The sequence below is a fragment of the Pipistrellus kuhlii genome, unplaced genomic scaffold, assembly GCF_014108245.1.
Source record: "Pipistrellus kuhlii isolate mPipKuh1 unplaced genomic scaffold, mPipKuh1.p scaffold_m20_p_1, whole genome shotgun sequence".
NCBI lineage: Eukaryota > Metazoa > Chordata > Mammalia > Chiroptera > Vespertilionidae > Pipistrellus > Pipistrellus kuhlii.
The window spans coordinates 74,261,477-74,268,222 of record NW_023425404.1 but is presented as its reverse complement, the minus strand read 5'-3'; the positions used below and the strand labels follow the sequence as shown (position 1 = coordinate 74,268,222).

Below are 6,746 nucleotides of genomic sequence, written 5' to 3'. Positions count from 1 at the left end.
TCAGAAAATGTTTAGTTTTAAATTTTTTTTAAAGAAATTGTCTCTAAGGTGAGGCAAGCACACGGAAAACAGACAAACACCCATGGGGGTACACTTTGAGAGACACTGAATCAATACCTTTAGGTACCAGCATTTATTTTGTTATAATAAAGCCTAAGAATGCATCATTGCACATCAAACTATACAGTGTATTTATGACTGAAAGATTTCCTGAGTACAGATGGTTACTTAACAATTACTCACCACACGGGTGTTTTGCTTGATTTGTGAAGGACAACCAACTAACCACGTGTACTAGTAAATGGTTTGTAAGCATCCCTCCAGGAGCAGTGCAGGTCAGAGAGCAGGCCAAACAAATGCATCCACTCCTGGCCACAACCCCAGAAATAGGAAATAGCTGAAAAGACAGGTGCTTTTAACAAAATATATTCATAAGAATACTGCAAAATAAAGGAGATTTTCATCAGCAGACAAGAAATCCTAAAGAAGCCTAGAAGATAGGAAAGCAAAGGGAGACAGTACTGACTGAGGACAGATCCGAGGGAAAGAGCACACCCCAAACCAAGAGCTGAAGAGAGGGACATAGTCAGAGAAGTCTCGCTCTTGGAGGAGCCCTGGCGGGAACTTGAGATTCACTCAAGAACTGCCCTTGGAACAGCAAACACTGGCAGGCGTCCCCTTTCCCTTGTTAATGAAAAGCTGCTGGCAGGAGCCGCCTTTAACCCCTGGCTAAACCCTCAGAGCTTCCCTCTCTCTCAAGAAATATCCTGAAGGTGGGCTCCCTGTTTGGACATAAGGCCCAGAAAGAGAAGGAAGGCAGGCCGCAGAGCATGCAGGGAAGGGGAAGGAGTGATGGGAAGTCCTCTGCCCGGAGGCAAACGCACTGCCTGCCTCAGCATCAGAATTAAGCCTTCCCCGTTTCGGCACTGGCGGGTGGTGGAAGGGGTCAATCCGTAGCCAGCTGCTCCAAGCCCAGGCACCTCAAATGAAGCCTGCCCGTCTCAGTCAGCCCTCCTAGACAGGGGAATCGGGTGAAGACTGCTTCGGAGGAGACCTGTCTTAGCTGCCAGTATGAATGTAACTGGTCTTTCCATCATTACTTATGTTAAATAAGCAACTGAGGTTTGCAAGATATTGAAGGAAAACAAACAGTGTTTAACAACAGGGACAATAACAAAAAGATTTCATGAAGATTAAAATAATTAAAAGAATGAAGAAAATGGGAAAAATAAATTCTGATCAATATATTCAAAAAGACTTCAGAGACTATTACATCCCTAAGACAAAAAATGGGATGCTACCAGTGCAATAAGATCTAAACGGAAAAATGGTTTTTAAAAACGAGGTATATATATTTGCGAGGAAGAGACAGTCATTATTGTTCACATACAATCTTCTCTACCTAGACCAGTGGTCGGCAAACTGAAGATCCTGAGCCACATTCGGCTCTTTGGCTCCTTGAGGCTCTTCCACAAAACACCCCGAGCGGGTGCGCACATACAGTGAGACTGAAACTTCGTGGCCCGTGTGCAGCTGCTAAGCCAACACTGGCAGCTGCTTGCCTTTGGCCTTTCTGTTACATGAAGAAAATAAACTCCTGTTTCTTTAAGCCACAGTTGTGATTTCTGTTGTTTGTGGTAAAACGTGTTCCAATGGCGGGAAAGTTTATATACACAAAGGAAGCAAAACCTGGGAGCCGGGTCAGCCCTGCGGGTGGGAGTGGGAGGTTTGGCCCGGAGAGTGTGCGTCTGTGATAGGAGCCCCCTCCCCTGAGCTGAGCCAGGGGTCAATGGCCAGGGACAAAGCCAGCCCCTGTGAGGTGGACCAAGAGAAATATGATGCTGAGGACAGCGTGAAGGTCATCTGGGGGACAGTGCTGTGGGCAAGTCCAAACTCGTGGAGAGATTTCTCATGAGGTAACCGGCTCTTACTAGGATCTCCCCAGCAACTGTCCACGTACGCCTGACCCCGTGTAAGCACACAGCCACTGTGGATGGCAAGACCGTGCTTGTGGACTGTTGGGACACAGCGGGCCAGGAGCGGTTCCAGAGTATGCATGCCTCCTACTTCCACAGGCTCACGCCTGCATCATGGTGTTCGATGTGCAGAGGAAAGCCCCCTCTAAGAACCTGCCACCTGGAACAGAGCTTCGGGAGTTCACACCAGAGAGCCGTGTGTGGTGGTGGCCATAAAATCGATGCTGACACAAAGGTGACCCCAAAGAGCTTCAATTTTGCCAGGAAGTTCTTCCTACCCCTGTACTCTGTCTCAGCGGCTGATAGCACCAACGTGCTGAAGCTCTTCAATAACGCGATTCGATCAACTGTGTCCTACAAGCAGAAGTCCCAGGACTTCATGGACGAGGTTTTGCAGGAGCCTGAGAAGACCTGAGAACAGAGAATTGGACCAGAAGGAGGAGGCCCTGCCAGACAAAGAGCAGTGTGGCAGCACCCAGAGCCTGCCTCCCTCCTCAGCCCGAGGATCCTCTCCCCTCGCAGCTCTGGCTCTGAACTGAGAAACGGCACGGCCTTCCACACCCAACGCTCTCCTGCCCGTGCGGAAGGATGGGGACGGGGCGGCAGCAGCAAGCACCCTGACACATGGGGTCTGTCCACTCCAGACCCCGACCAGGACTGGGCATCCATCCCCCTCTAGGGTTGGACAGAGAAGAGAATCGGGGAGCCTGCTTCATTTTTTTGTTTGTTTGTTTGTTTTTAATATATTTTATTGATTTTTTACAGAGAAGAAGAGAGAGGGATAGAGAATTAGAAACATCAGTGAGAGGGAAACATCGATCAGCTGCCTCTTGCACACCCCCTACTGGGGATGTGCCCGCAACCAGGTACATGCCCATGCCCTTGCCCGGAATCGAACCCGGGAGCCAAACTGGTCCCGGCTAGTGTGTCTCTTAAATAAAGGGAAATGTAGGTGGTTATTGGTCTCCCAGAACGACTTCAGCATGAGGCACTCCTTCCCGTCCCACGCAGGGTGGGCGTGGTGCCCGGCAGCCAGGGCGCAGGCATGCCCTGCCCTCCCGTGCCTGTGGCTCACTGATGTGCTTAGTGATCGTCTTGTATGTCATTTCCACTGTATTTGTTTTTCTGTTTTCCTTTTTTACACTTTAAAAAAGAAGCAAAAACTATAACATTAGAAATAAGTAAAACAAGAAAAATGAAAGTCATGTGAGGAAGACTTTTTTTTAAACAGGCTTCAAGAAGATTAATGGACAAGTTTCTGACTGGCAAGACTTCCTAGGATAAAGACTTTTTTTTATCTATGAGCCAATGTACTATCAACTGAAATTCTAATAGGATCTTTAATACAACTTGACCAGCTTATCCTAAAATTCATCTGAAGAACAAAGTGAACAAGAACATACCTTCAAATTTTTTGGAAAAAAAAAAGAGGAAAAATGAAGAATATCTGTCCTATTTAATATTAAAAATAGTATTTTATATTATCTAAAGTTGCATTATGTAAAACAGTGCAGGAATAGGCAAATATACTAATAGGAAAAATAGAAACTCTGAAAGCATACTCATATACATGGAATTTGGTATATAATAAAAGTGACATTTCAAGCCATTAGGAAAAGAATAGATGTTTAATAAATGGTGTAAGAATAGTAAAGTATCCATTTTTTGCACTATATTATGTTACGCCTATAAAAACATAAACACAATCTTTACTAATAAAAGGATAATATGCTAATTAGGCCAGGAGACCTTCCAGACAAAGCCATGGTGGTGGGGCCGAGGCTGAGGCGGTTAGAGGTGGTCAGGCCAGGAGGGAGGGCAATTGGGGGTGATCAGGCTGGCGGCGGGGGGACAGTTGGGGGTGAGCAGGCCAGCAGTGGGGGTGATTGGGGGTGGGCAGGCTGGCAGGCAAGTGAGATATTAGGAGCCAGCCATCCTGGATTGCGAGAGAGATCGGGCCTAAACTGGCAGTTGGACATCCCTCGAGGGATCCCAGATTGGAGAGGCTGCAGGCTGGGCTGAGGGACAACCCAACCCAATGCATGAAGTTCATGCTCCAGGCCACTAGTATTAAAATAAAACAAATAAGAATACTTTTTAAATTTTATAAAGGTAAAGACTGACATATATGGTTGTTATTAACACACTATAAACAAAGCTAAAACAACTATAGCCCAGAAGAAAATGTTTTCAACATATACAGCAGGAAAAAAAAAGATAACTAAAATAACAAATGTAATAGGAGAATGGCAAAGATTATAAATAAGCAATACAAGAATGAATAAATTCAAATAGCTAAAAGGTATGTTTAACCTCATTAATAAGCAGGAAATTACAAATTAAAAGATTTTTTGCTATCAGATGAGCAAACTTTAGAAGGTATGTTAATATATAGTTGAAAAGGGGTAGAAAATTGTATATTTTCATACACAATTGTGGAAGTGAATGAATAGGACCTTTTTGGAATGAGGTAACCAGCTCTTACCAATATCTCTCTATACTGAAAATGCACATGGGTATTGACACAGAAATACCATAATTTCTCTTTTAGTTCTGTCACTCTTTTTACCATAACAGTCAATGTCCTTGAAGGAATATTCTATAGCCACCTTGTCATCTCCATTCATTCTGACTTTAAGTAGTGTGGCTTATTATCTTTATTCACTCCCACGTTCATTGGAACTCTTCTGGTCAGAGTCATAAATAACTACCTAAGCTGAAACTGGTTTGGCTCAGTGGATAGAGCATCGGTCTGCGGATTGAAAGGTCCTGGGTTCGATTCTGGTCAAGGACCTGTACCTTGGTTGTGGGCACATCCCCAGTAGGAAGTGTGCAAGAGGCAGCTGATCGATGTTTCTCTCTCATCGATGTTTCTAACTCTCTATCCCTCTCTCTTCCTCTCTGTAAAAAAACCAATAAAATATATTTTTTAAAAAATAAATAAATAATTACCTAATAGTCATTGACAAAAAAATCTTTTAAGTATTTGTCTTATTTGTTCTTCAAATATTTGGAGCTGTGGAACAGTCTTTCATTGATGTTATTTCTTCCTTTGGCTTTTAAGATTCTTCACTCCTTTGCCTTGAAGTCCACCAACATTTAGTCTGAGTAGAATTGGCCATTTCTTCCTCTGGCCCAGAGTATACATTATACAGAGCTTTAACATAACTCCTATAGTTCTTCATGTTACTTACTTGATGTTACAGGTCAACTGAACTGTACACACTCTGAGGAAAGGGCCGGTGTGCCTTGTATGTCTCCTCCAGCAAATAACACTGTGTTTGGCCCATCAGGCCACTTCATAAATGTTGATTGAATGACTTAAAGGGGATGCCATTGTGGTTGTTTTATTACCACTGACTCCCATTCGTATGTTAAAAACAAAAGAAGTGGAAAGAAAATGGAAAGAGAAAAAGAATCTCATAATAGAATGCGATTGGAAACATTTGCTAAGTATAATCAGAATCTTATAAATATCAAATCCTCATTGCAAAAGTCATGAATTCTAAAATAATGTGAAACAAGAAATATGGTAGAGAAAATTTTAACTTTTGCTGCGATATAAACATAGCTTTCAATTGCTTTCATTCAAATATTAATTTTATAAGATTTATTTTTCATAACCTGTGCGTAATGTTAAAAAATGAACTAGCCTGAAGTGTACACTAGAAAGTAGAATTAAGACATCGGTGTTTTGAGTTTACAAACCAACTAATTGAAGATGAGAATAGAAAATAGGAATAAAACAAGCAGCTTTTATATCTACGGTATGAAAATAAAGCAGTCAATTTTGACTTAAGATTTTGACATATTGTAGGCAAGATCATTTTTTATCAAAATTCCTTTACATATAAATCTTGAAAAACAATGTGGACGCCTCAAGAATACTTACCATGTTGCATTTGTGTATCGTCAAATGTTGAAGGCAGGAAGGAAAATGAAGGGAGATGAAAGAAAATAGGCCATATATGTACCAGGTAAAGGAAAGAGGGGGGAAGAATTTCTAAGAAAATATACCACGTTCTTAAAAAGGAAGTTTCCTACTTGCTTCAGTGAAATAACAACCTAACATAAAGAAGGCATTATCATTGCATCATGCAAATATTGACTGACTCAGAGGCTCTATCCACAGCTTCTTTTTTCCCTGGAGTCTGCAGCGACAGCTTTGTGTACTCTGCAGTCTCCTGTGCCTGAGCCAACAACTGATAGAGTATTAGATCAAAGCCTTAATACACAGATGCCAGGCAATTTGCTATTAAACAAGTGATAAGAGTACAAAAGAAGTCTCAATGTACTTTCACCGCAATGTGCACAGCAAATAGTTAATTAGGTTGATAGTATTATAGATGTCAATATTTCATATGATGTCATGGTTGTAGGAGGTGTAAACTTCCCCCACCCTGAGATGAAAAACTAAAATGTTTTATTTTTTAAAAGAAGCAAAAGTGAATGCCAGTTTCTTATTTATTATTTTTCTCCGCTGAAGCATTTGGTTAAACATAGTGTTAATTATTTCTTCAAGTTTTTTTAAGTAAAGAAACAGAATGCAATTTTTATCTGCATAATTTAAGTGAGATGTTTAAAAGGTGATATAATGAGCCAGTAAAGTTTTCATTCAATGCAAATAATCAGGGCCTGAATTCATTAAGGATTATGGGGATGCTGCTATTTTCAGATTTTTTTTAGGTTTCTTGTGATTTGTAAAATATCTTACCCACTCATTAAAAAAATTTTTTTTAATGTTGTCATGAAATATGAAACACTTGTATC

At 41.5% G+C, this 6,746-nt stretch overlaps 1 pseudogene; it reads left to right on the top strand.

The window, feature by feature from the left end:
* Positions 1–1,711: 1,711 nt before the first annotated feature.
* LOC118715558 lies at positions 1,712–2,515 on the top strand (annotated as a pseudogene).
* Positions 2,516–6,746: the final 4,231 nt, after the last annotated feature.